The sequence below is a fragment of the Taudactylus pleione genome, unplaced genomic scaffold (genome assembly GCF_031769625.1).
Source record: "Taudactylus pleione unplaced genomic scaffold, aTauple2 ptg000332l, whole genome shotgun sequence".
NCBI classification, from domain to species: domain Eukaryota; kingdom Metazoa; phylum Chordata; class Amphibia; order Anura; family Myobatrachidae; genus Taudactylus; species Taudactylus pleione.
In genome coordinates, this window is record NW_028284733.1 from 2,763,993 (window position 1) to 2,776,330 (window position 12,338).

A 12,338-nucleotide genomic window follows, 5' to 3' on the forward strand; every position below is an offset into this window, starting at 1 on the left:
ATTGGGCATCCACAGTCCACACGTTTCCCTCCTCAGCTCCTGTTGCATGCCTCTGGAATAGTCAGACTTTGGGCCTGATTCAGAGATGTATGCAAATATTATGCATTGTGTGTATATCCAGTTGTTGTGGTTCTAAGCTCTATGGAGGGGATGGTATATGATGACATATCTAGATGGATCTGATGGTATACACTATAAGTGGCATGAGTATGATGGCATATAAGGACATTTGAAGGAGTCTGATGGCATATAACAGGCATCTGGATGATCTAAATGCATATAAGAAAGTATTAAAAAATGAGGCAGGGGAGGGAGCGTGAAGCCTAGACTTTGCCCTGGTGACAGCTTTACCCATGGGTTAGAGCCACTGATTGCAAAATAATACTGAGGAGGAGATGATGGCACAGGTAAGCAAAGAAAGAGTACATGAGGGAAGAGGGCCTTGCTCGTGAGAGCTTATAAGGGATGAGTTGTCAAACAGAGGTGAAATGGCATGATTAATGAATTTATTGAGGCAAATATGGCGTGTTAGGAGGGTGCCAAATTATTATTCACTAATAGAGCCATAAATAAGTAGTTTCTGCTTACCTCTCATCCTTCGGTTTAGTAATGTGGTGGAGACGGTTGTGCTCTGTTTGTCCATGTATTTTATGATTGGCAGCCACCAGCACTGGTTTTGCCTCTCACATTGAACATAAAAAAATGAATTTGGTCCTTGACCACCAACCTGTGGCACCCTTGCAAGTGCACAGCGGCACACGAGTTTTTGAACCACTGCCTTAACTTCAAACTCCATCCCATGTGTTCTTCATCTTCTTTACATTCCTGATGACAGCTCTGCTGCACTGACATCTGCCAATGTTGTAGTGTCACAATGCTAAAAGTACCGGGTGGAGCTGGGTGCATTTCAATGTTGCCCTTTATTGCTCAAGCTATGCTCCAGTAAGGAGGGCTGGTACTCACCCAAGCCATGGCACCCTTGGTTGCATTCTAATCTGCCTAATGATTAATCAGTTACTTATGATCCTCTTCCGTCACAGTTTGGCTACATCTTATCATCCTTCTCTCACACCCTGGCTATATATTCTCCTCCATCACACTCCTCCTTCCCTAACACCATGGTCATATACTCTCCATCAGCCATCTCCTTTTCTCACACTAAATCCTCTCCTCCTTTCCTCACACCCCAGTCACATCCTCCATCACCCTGCTCCTTCCCTCACACTCCATCCAGTTTCTCTTCTACATTACCCTCCTCCTTCCCTCACACTCTGTCCTAAACCTCTCCTCTTTCATTCTCCTTCCCTCACACTCCAAACCCATCCTCTCTTCCTTCATCCTTAACTCACACCCAAACCACATCTTCTTCTCTATCACCCTGCTCTTTCCCTCACACCCTGACCACATCCTCTTCTCCATATCACTCCTCGTTCCCTCACACATAGACCATCCTCTCCTTCATCACCCTCATCTGGACCCATCCTCTCCTTAATTTCCCTCTGCCTTCCCTCACACATTGGACCCATCCTATCCTTCAATACATTAGTTCTTCCCTCATACTCTGGACCCAACCTCTCCGTCATCACTTCTCTATGTCCCTCAGTCTCCAGCCACTCCTCTCCTTTATCACACTCCTCAGGGCTGATGCAAGGTTTCTGGGGACCTTGGCAAAAAATTCCACCCCAACTCCCCTAATACACTTCCCATCATCTACATTAAACCACATGCTTCTGACCAAGCATTGGGAACTACATTTGTGTGTGGATTGTAGAGAGTAATATACCTCACATAAGTTCCCCCAGTACATAGTATGCCATATTGCAGTGCCCCATTTCATAGTTATGCCACACAACAGTGTCCCTATACATAACTATACCACACATCAGTGCTCCAATACAAAATTATGCCACACATTAGTGGCCTAATACATAATTATGCCATACACCAGCGCACCAAATACATAATTACAGTGTGCAGTACATCAGTGTCCCAATACATAATATGCCACACATGATTGTACCTAATACATTATTATACCACACAGTACATAACTATGCCACACATCAGTGCCCCAATTCAAAACTATGCCAGGGCAGGCAATAGATATCTTGGGGCTCTTCACACTCATATTTTTGGGTCCCCCTATACTCTTCCATTAGGTACATGAAGGTTAGCCATTTGCTCATCCCTTGTGTCTCACATCTTCATTCCCCAGCCACTATGGTTGTTAACATTCACCAGTCCTGTTTCACTCAGTTTCATTCCCCAGCCCTTGTATCTCCCCAGCCCTGTGTCTTCAGCTCCATCCCCCAATTAATCTGCAGCATTTCAATGCCCAACCAGTGTCTCTCTAACCCAGCCCAGCCAACACTGTTCCTCATCCCTGGTGGCTGTCATGATCCTGACTTATTTCCCTCATATTTTACTAGTTTGTCCTGTGGCTTACCTCTATCACCTGCTCTGCAGGTTAGGATATCCAGATTTGCCTGGGAGATCTGTTCAGTGTGCAGGCTGCAGCATGCGTCTGTGTTGCTAATTACTGGATTCCCCTTCTGGACTGATTACTCACCTGAGTCTCCTTCTGTCTTTGAACTCTGCAAATTCCTGATTGGAACAGCAGGTGTAGTCCAAATAGTAGTAATGGCTTGAAACTGCAGAGATGTCAAATACAATTACTCTCTGTGCATGCTGTTCCCTCTACACTTCCAAAGCATGCCTGTACTCAGGCTGCATGCCACAGTTATCTCCTAAATTCAGTGTGGGTGCAGCCATATTGGACACAGTCACCTTACTGCTACCAGACCACCTGACTTCATCTGCCAATCCCTGTGAGACCCAGAGTATAAGTATCCTGCACTGACTGCATTCAGTGCCTGAGTTTCATCACTATCAGAAGTCCTTGGCTCCAGCTCCATGACTAGCTGTCTATAGTTAGCAGTGAATCCTGCTGCGGCTCCAGCTGATAATTTTAGTGCATCGGTTCCAGACGATAATTGTAGTCCATCGATCCAGCCCATAATTGTAGTCCATCGGTTCCAGCCGATAATTGTAGTCCATCGGTTACAGCCGATAATCTCAGTCCATTGGTTCTAGTCAATAATCACAGTCCTTCAGTTCCTGCCAATACAACTATAAACCATCAATTCCAGCTGATATATATGCAGCCAATGTTCCCTGGTTCTAGTTTGTACTCCAAGTCCAGGCCCTGTCTGGCTCCAGTCCGCATTCCAAGTCTGGTGAGATTCCGGCTTTAGTTGCCAAGTCCAGTCCATGTCCAGCTCCAGTGTCCATTACGGTGTTTACGCTTAGGCTCTTTCCTTCCATTCTGCCCAGCTGCATACACACCAATCCTTACGCCAAACCTCTTGAATCAACAGTGAGCAGGCGCCTAAACCTCATCCGGGCAAACCAAAGTCTCCAGTCAAGACAGTGGCTCAGGTTCTGGTTCCTCTCGAATTCTGCTGCACAACATCATGATGTCACATGTGCTGCCAGCCTCCCTCTCTCTGCCTGTGCTGGGCACTGTAGAAAATGGTGTGTTGTGCTCACACAGTTATGGCATGTCTTATAAATTAGTAGTGGGGTCTAAACAGCGGTGTATAAAACCATCACTGAACTACAAGTCTTAGCCCAGAAAGAGGTATCTTTGAATTACAAACTGACTTTTGGCAATGTCGGCACTGCTGTACAAATATAAATGGTTAAAAGCATGTACACTCTCCCAAATGGCAATATAGTCCTTCATCAGAAATCAAAAGCAGTTGCTCCTGATGAAGGACCCGGAGGGGTCAGAAACGCGTTAAGTATGGCTCTGAGTGGGACTTTCCTCTGCTGACATTGGGTAACACTGGGCTTCTGTGGGAAGCAGACATGGTGTCCAGCACCGATGTTCTGACCAGTTCCAGTACCAACATTATTTTGGAACCACCAGAGATTACCCTTTTGTTCCTGTATTGCTATTTGGGAGAGTGTACATGCTTTTAACCAGTTATGTTTGTAAGTGCACTGAATTATTAAATGTTTCAAATTTTATAATGATCTCTGCACTACTCTGTTTGTTTTAAGTGTGCTCCCCACCTGCAGTGTTAATTCACAGGGGAAAGGAGACACGTCATTTCAGATATATGCAAGGAGAGAGAAGTAGAGTGTGCACTAAATTTCCATATTCATTAGATTGGAATAATCCATGTAAAGGGGCCTACCCATTAGCAGATGTATTTCTGAACGATGAAAGACAAAAGATATCTATTGAAAATTCCGGTGGCTGTGCTGAACGATATCTGTCATGTACATGACAGATTTTTGCAAAAGACGAACGATGAACGATATTGCATGACATCATTCAGGGAGTGGATTTTTTTCTCTCCAGTGCTCTGTAGCTGCTGTTAATATCGTTCGTCATTTACCGCATATAAACTGCCAGATATTTCTAATATCTGGCAGCGATATGCGATAATTGACCAACATGTTGGAGAGACGAAAGATAAAATTTATCGGACGCGGGAGTGCGCATCTGTCATCGTTCAGGGCCTATCCGTTAGCAGATAAATTGAATGACTGAACAATATATCGTTCAGTCATTCAATTTATCTGCTAATGGATAGGCCCCATAAATCTGCCTTCTAATTGCAATGATTGTTTTTGGACACCATTGAATTGCTGCAGGATGATTTATCCCATTTCATTTTGTCTTTCACGTACATTGTGGCACCTGGTGTTTAAAGAGATTTGTTATAAAGGAAGTGCTCTAATATTGCATATAATTGTCTATTTTGTTTGATTTTGGTGTACCTAGATCAGGCAAGTCAAACTTGCGGCCTAAATAAACAATTTCTGCGTTTCTCACATATATATAATATGCGGCCCACACCACTGCCACGATCGGAGCTCAGCTCCGATCGTGCAGTGTTTTAGCTGGCAACGCTGGTCTCTGAAGTGATCAGAAACCTCTGATCGCTTCAGAGGCCAGCGTTCCCAGTGATGCAGCGCGCCGGTGATGTCATGACGTCACCCGCGATGAGTGGAGCCTACGCCTGCCACTCTGGATCTAATTGGATCCAGTCAGCGGCAGCATCTACATGGGACGGCAAGGACTGGAGCGGTGCCCAGCGGCCGTCATGAAGAAAGGTAAGTACTGCACAGACAGGTGAGTGGGGCATTTTCTATACTGGGAGGGGGTATAGCATAAGGGGCATTACTGAAGGCACAACATAAGGGGCATTACTGGGGGATCTGCATAAAGGGACATTATTGGGGGCACTACTAACGGCATTACTGGGGGCTCTGCATAAGAGCCCCCAGTTCCTGGGGGCACTGCATAAAGGGGCATTACTGGGGGCTCTTCATTAAGGGCACTACTAAGAGCTTTACTTGAGGCTCTGCATAAAGGGGCATTACTGGGGGGCTCTACATAAGGGGCATTACTGGGGGCTCTGCATAAAGGGGCATTACTGTGGGTTCTGCATAAGGGGCACTACTAAGGGCATTACTTGGGGATCTGCATAAAGGGGCATTACTGGGGGCTCTACATAAAGGGGCATTACTGGGGGCTCTGCATAAAGGGGCATTACTGGGGGCTCTGCATAAAGTGGTATTACTGGGGGCTCTGCATAAGGGGCATTACTGGGGGCTCTTCATAAATGGGCACTACTAAGGGCATTACTAGGGGCTCTGTATAAAGAGGCATTACTGGAGGCTCTGCATAAGGGGCATTACTGGGGGCTCTGCATAAAGGGGCATTACTGGGGGCTCTGCATAAAGGGGCATTACTGGGGGCTCTACATAAAGGGGCATTACGGGGGGCTCTGCATAAAGGGGCATTACTGGGGGGTCTGCATAAAGTGGTATTACTGGGGGCTCTGCATAAGGGGCATTACTGGGGGCTCTGCATAAATGGGCACTACTAAGGGTATTACTAGGGGCTCTGCACAAAGGGGCATTACTGTGGGTTCTGCATAAGGGGCACTACTAAGGGCATTACTTGGGGATCTGCATAAAGGGGCATTACTGGGGGCTCTACATAAAGGGGCATTACTGGGGGCTCTGCATAAAGGGGCATTACTGGGGGCTCTGCATAAAGTGGTATTACTGGGGGCTCTGCATAAGGGGCATTACTGGGGGCTCTGCATAAATGGGCACTACTAAGGGCATTACTAGGGGCTCTGTATAAAGGGGCATTACTGGAGGCTCTGCATAAGGGGCATTACTGGGGGCTCTGCATAAGGGCCACTACTAAAGGCACAACCTAAGGGGTAATACTGGGGCACTGCATAAGGGGCATTGCTTAATGGGCACAAATTCAGGGGGCATTGCAAAAGGGGCTGCAATACAGGGTAGAATTGCCTAAGGGGCACTATATTCATTCTTATTAATAATAAACCTTTCAAAATTGCATATAAGACTTTTTTTGTTGCGGCCCACACACTGTTAGCCCTTGAACATTCGGCCCAGTTGGTATTTTGAGTTTGACATGCCTGACCTAGATAAACACCAATTTATGCAATTTTTAGCTGCACACCTGTATTTTATTGCACAGTACCCTAAGGCTCCTCTATTCTGTATTGTGTGTGTACACATGGTACACACCTGGGTGCCATGTGCAATACGGGTGACACCGAGCACGGACATAGTTTGTTTTTCTGCCTAGTACTATCATGGCTACTATACACACATCACTAACTTAAAAAAATGGAAGGTCACCCATTCAAGCTGATCCCAGTTGCTTAGCAGGCAAGTCTGGGAAATTGGTTTGCAACTATATTTTCTAGGTCTGGGGCTTCCTAAACCTTTGAACCCCATAGCAATTGCACCCACTAAAGCTAAGCCCATGGGCCTATGTAATAAAAATAATGAAAGTGTGTAATTTTGTTCAGTCAGTATCATCGCAGACTTTTTAATTTGACACTAAACTATCCCAGTTATGTATTGAAAGTAGGGGTGTGCACCGGCCACTTTTCGTGTTTTGGTTTTGGATCTGGATCTTTCTTCGTGTTTTGGATCTGGATTGGTTTTGCCAAAACCACCCTTCCGTGTTTTGGGTTCAGGGTTTTGTGTTTTGGATCTGTATTTTTTTTTAAAAAAGCATAAAAACAGCTAAAATCACAGAATGTGTGGGTTTTTCTGCTCCTATGCTATTATTAACCTCAATAACATTAATTTCAACTCATTTACAGTCTATTCTGAACACCTCACACCTCACAATATTGTTTTTAGTCCAAAAGGTTGCACCGAGTTAGCTGGATGACTATGCTAAGCGACACGAGTGGGCGGCACAAACATGTGGCCCATCTAGGAGTGACACTGCAGTGGCAGACAGGATGGCAGTTAGAAAAACTAGGCCCTAAACAGTACATAATGCAAAGAAAAAAAAGAGGTGCAAGATGTAATTGTGGTTGGGTTCTCCGACCTGCCCTTATGTTGTATAAACAGGACATGCACACTTTAACAAACCAATCATTTCAGCGCCAGGGTCTGCCACACAACTGTGGCTGAAATGATTGGTTCGTTTGCACCCCCACAAAACAAGCTGGCAATTAATCTGTCCCTGCACAAACTGGCTCTACACAGGCAAGATGTCATCCTCATCCTCCTCATCCACCGATTCCTCACCCTCTTCAGTGTTGTGTACATCCTCATCCTCACAGAGTATTAATTCGTCCCTGCTGGAATCCACCACCACAGGTCCCTCTGTATGTTCTGGAGGCTGGTCTCCCTGGAAGAATTGATAATTAATTTTTATGAACATCATCTTCTCCATATTTTGTGGAAGCAACCTCCTATGCCTTTCGCTGACAAGGTTCCTGGTTGCACTAAACACTGATTCGGAGAACACACTGGAGGGGGGGCAACTTAAGTAAAATAAAGCCAGTTTGTACAGGAGCCTCCAAATTGCCTCTTTTTCCTGCCAGTACAGGTACGGACTGTCTGACATGCCTATTTGGATGCTGCCACTGAAATAATCCTCCACCATTCTGTCAATGGTGACAGTATCATATGTAGTGATAGTAGACATGTCAGAACTTGTTAGAAAAGAGAGGGGGGTTTAACCCCCTATTGTTCCTCAGCACACTGAATTATACTAGCAACAATATATGAACACTATATGGTAATAGAATTTCAGAGATATTAGTTGCATGCATTTGCAAATACATGGGATGCTGCTAGGCCATGTCAAGGCTTCCCTGTCACTAGCAGTCCCTACACTAAACGGTTCTCGTCCGGGGCAGCAGAGCACCACAAAATAACGTCCAGAACAGGACCTACCCAGGGCATCACACGAAAAATGGAAAAAGAGTGAGAGTGCAGTGTAAAGTGTTTGTGGTTATGAGATGCATGAATGAGCCAGCATTAGCAGGGCATGCTGGTTCTAGTAGTGCTAGTTGGAGTTCCCTGGGGTGACTCCCAGGTAAGCTGGCTCTCAATTCGGATGCATTTATGTATGTGCCTTTATTATGAGGCCTTACATTTGCCAAAAATATATATGTGCCTTTATTATGAGGCTTTAATTGGCATACATTACATTTGGGGTGAGCGTTTGGGCGTAGGGTCCCCAAGGCCACTCTGGCTGGGCCTCCTGAGGGCATCACCACTTAATACACATAATTACTTTTCATATTACATTTTTATGTTTGTTTATTATTCATGTAATTTTTCACATATATTTTAACCCCTTAACACTTAGTAATTACTTGCACATTTCTATACTTTACACTGCACTGTCACTCTTTTTCCATTTTTCGTGTGATGCCCTGGGGGTGTCCTGGGCTGGACGTTATTTTGGGGTGCTCTGTGCCCCGGATGTGAACCGTTTAGTGTAGGGACTGCTAGTGACAGAGAAGCCGTGACAAGGCCAAGCAGCTTCCCATGTATTTGCAAATGCATGCAACTAATATCTCTGAAATTCTATGACCATATAGTGTTCATATATTGTTGCTAGTATAATTCAGTGTGCTGAGGAACAATAGGGGGTTAAACTCCCCTCTCTTTTCTACTTGGTATGACCCCTCCCTTTCATGCACCAGAAAAAAAGTACTACCAGATTGATTGAGCAGCTGCCATTTTTTTGTTTGTGGTTATGAGATGCATGAATGAGCCAGCATTAGCAAGGCATGCTGGTTCTAGTAGTGCTAGTTGGAGTTCCCAGGGGTGACTCCCAGGTAAGCTGGCTCTCAATTCAGATGCATTTATGTATGTGCCTTTATCATGAGGACTTACATTTGCCAAAAATATATATGTGCCTTTATTATGAGGCTTTAATTGGCATACATTACATTTGGGGTGAGCGTTTGGGCATAGGGCCCCCGAGGCTGCTCTGGCTGGGCCTCCTGAGGGCATCACCACTTAAAACACAGTTACTTTTCACATCACCTTTTTATGTTTGTTTATTATTCATGTAATTTTTCACATGTATTTTAACCCCTTAACACTTAGAAATTACTTGCACACTTCTATACTTTACACTGCACTCTCACTCTTTTTCCATTTTTCGTGTAATGCCCTGGGGGGGGGGTCCTGGGCTGGACATTATTTTGGGGTGCTCTGCGCACCGGACGTGAACCATTTAGTGTAGAGACTGATAGTGACAGAGAAGCCTTGACGAGGCCTAGCAGCATCCCATGTATTTGCAAATGCATGCAACTAATATCTCTGAAATTCTATGACCATATAGTGTTCATATATTGTTGCTAGTATAATTCAGTGTGCTGAAGAACAATAGGGGGTTAAACTCCCCTTTCTTTTCTACTTGGTATGACCCCTCCCTTTCATGCACCTGAAAAAAAATACTACCAGATTGATTAAGCCGCTGCCATTTTTTTGTTGGTGGTTATGTCAGAACTTGTTGCCAGGTCCTTCAGTCCGGACCAGATGTCCAAACTTGGTCCTGCCTGCCCTGCATCACCGCCAGTGGGTTGCTTAGGATACCTAATTTGTTTCCTGGCAGCCCCAGTTGTGGGAGAAAATGAAGAAGGAGCTGTTGACGTGTCACATTCTGCTTCAGCTGACAGTGTTTTCACCAGCAGGTCTTAGTTTGCACCTCTGCAGGCTTGTGTCGGCCAGAAAGAGACACACCTAGGATCGAGCATGGTGGCCAAAATGTAGTGGTCTGATTTCAACAGATTGACCACCCTCGAATCCTGGCAAAGCGAATGAAGGGCTTCATCCACAAGTCCCACATGTCGAGCGGAATCGCTCCATCTTAGCTCCTCCTTCAATTTCTCCAGCTGCTGCTGCAAAATCCTGATGAGAGGAATGACCTGACTCAAGCTGGCAGTGTCTGAACTGACTTCACGTGTGGCAAGTTTGAAGGGCTGGAGAACCTTGCACAACATGGAAATCATTCTCCACTGTGCTTGAGTCAGATGCATACCCCTTTCTTTGCCTATGTCATAGGTGGATGTATAGGCTTGAATGGCCTTTTGCTGCTCCTCCATCCTCTGAAGCATATAGAGGGTTGAGTTCCACCACATCACAACCTCTTGCTTCAGGTGATGGCAGGGCAGATTCAAGAGTGTTTGCTCATGCTCCAGTCTTTGGCACGCAGTCGCTGAATGGCAAAAGTGGGCAGAAATTTTTCGGACTACCCAAAGCGTCTCCTGCATATCCTTGTTGTGTTTCAGAATATTCTGCACCACCAAATTTATTGTGAGAGCAAACATTGGACATGTTGGAATTTGCCCAAATGTAATGCCCGCACAATATTGGTTGCATTGTCAGATATCACAAATCCCCAGGAGAGTCTAAGTGGGGTAAGCCACTGGGCGATGATTTCCCTCAGTTTCTCTAAGAAGTTGTCGGCGGTGTGCCTCTTACTGAAACCGGTGATACACAGCGTAGCCTGCCTTGGAACGAGCTGGCGTTTCTGAGCTGCTGCTACTGGTGATGCTGCTGTTGTTGCTGTGTAAGGTGATACATCTACCCAGTGGGCTCTCTCAGTCATATAGCCCTTAGTCTGCCCAGTTCCACTTATACACATGTCCGTGGTTAAGTGGACATTGGGTACAACCGCATTTTTAGGACACTGAGGACACTTTTTCTGACGTTTCTGTACATTCTCGGTATTACCTGCCTAGTGAAGTGGAATGTAGATGGGATTTGGTACCGGGGACACACTACCTCCATCAATCGTCTAAATCCCACTGCACTAATGGCAGATACCGGAGGCACGTCTAACAGCAACATAGCAGTCAAGGCCACAGTTATCCGTTTTGCTTCAGGATGACTGCTGTCATACTTCTTCCTCCTCGTTAAAGACTGTTGGAGGGTCAATTGTTTAGTAAAAGTTTTGGTGTTCCTACTTCCTCTCTGGGATGATGAACGACTCCCAGCAGCAACAGCAGCAGCGTCAGCAGTAGGCGTAGCAATGCAGGATCCTCTGGAGGAATCCCAGATAGGAGAGTCAGTCATGCCAGGGACATGGCCTGCAGGCCTACTTCTGATCCTGACTAAGGAGGAAATTGACGAGGAGGGAGTTGACGGTGTGGTTTGCAGGCGCTTGGATACAACAGGAGAAAGGGATTTAGGTGTCTCGGGACTGCTTACGGTCAGGGCCAAAGTTTCTGAACTTGACAGTAACTTTTTATGAAAGTGCTGCAAGTGACGTATAAGGGAGGATGTTCCTAGATGGTTAACATCCCTACCCCTACTTATTTCACCTTTACATATGGTACATATGGCAAGACAGTTGTTGTCCGGATTTGGATAGAAATATTGCCAGACCAAAGAGGTGGAATGTTTGGTCTTCTACCCAGGCATGACCGTGATGGGTTTTTTAATCCCATGGACAACAACTGTCTCCCCCGAAGCCTGATTTAATCAAACAACATCACCATCAGAATCCTCCTCATCAACTTCCTCCTCAGCGCCAGCTACACCAATATCCTCATCCTGTTGTACTTCAACAGTGACATCTTCATTTTGAATATCAGCAAGTGGACTGTGGGTGCTCCTTCCAGCACTTGCAGGGGGCGTGCAAATGGTGGAAAGAGCCACCTCTTCCCGTCCAGTGTTGGGAAGGTCAGGCATCGCAACCGCCGCCACACTTGGACTCTCCTTGGGGATTTGTGATATCTTCTTAGAACGCATAGTTCTTTGCTGTGCTTTTGCCAGCTTAACTCGTTTGATTTTTGTAGTGGGAGGATGACTTCCATCGTCATGTGAAGCTGAACCACTAGTCATGAACATAGTGAAAGACCTCAGCCATTCCTTGCCACTCCGTGTCGTAAATGGCATATTGGCAAGTTTACCTGGCTAGCAATGGGTGCTCTGTCGCTCCGGTTCTCACACCAAAGGGGGCGAGCTGTCGATGGTGATTGACAGTTCGCCCCATTTGGTAGGCGGGC

At 45.7% G+C, this 12,338-nt stretch overlaps 1 protein-coding gene and 1 long non-coding RNA gene across 2 annotated transcripts in view; one reads left to right on the forward strand and one right to left on the reverse strand.

Annotated features, from left to right (window-relative positions):
• Positions 1-2,529, reverse strand: part of LOC148509085 (uncharacterized) — a 55,281-nt gene extending 52,752 nt beyond the window's left edge. Inside the window, exon 1 of the long non-coding RNA XR_015869491.1 lies at positions 2,447-2,529. This is a non-coding gene — a long non-coding RNA (uncharacterized LOC148509085). The remainder of the gene's footprint in view (positions 1-2,446) is intronic.
• LOC148509086 (B-cell receptor CD22-like) overlaps positions 1-12,338 on the forward strand; it is a 66,840-nt gene that overhangs the window by 18,620 nt on the left and 35,882 nt on the right. The gene's annotated exons all lie outside the window — the stretch shown is intronic.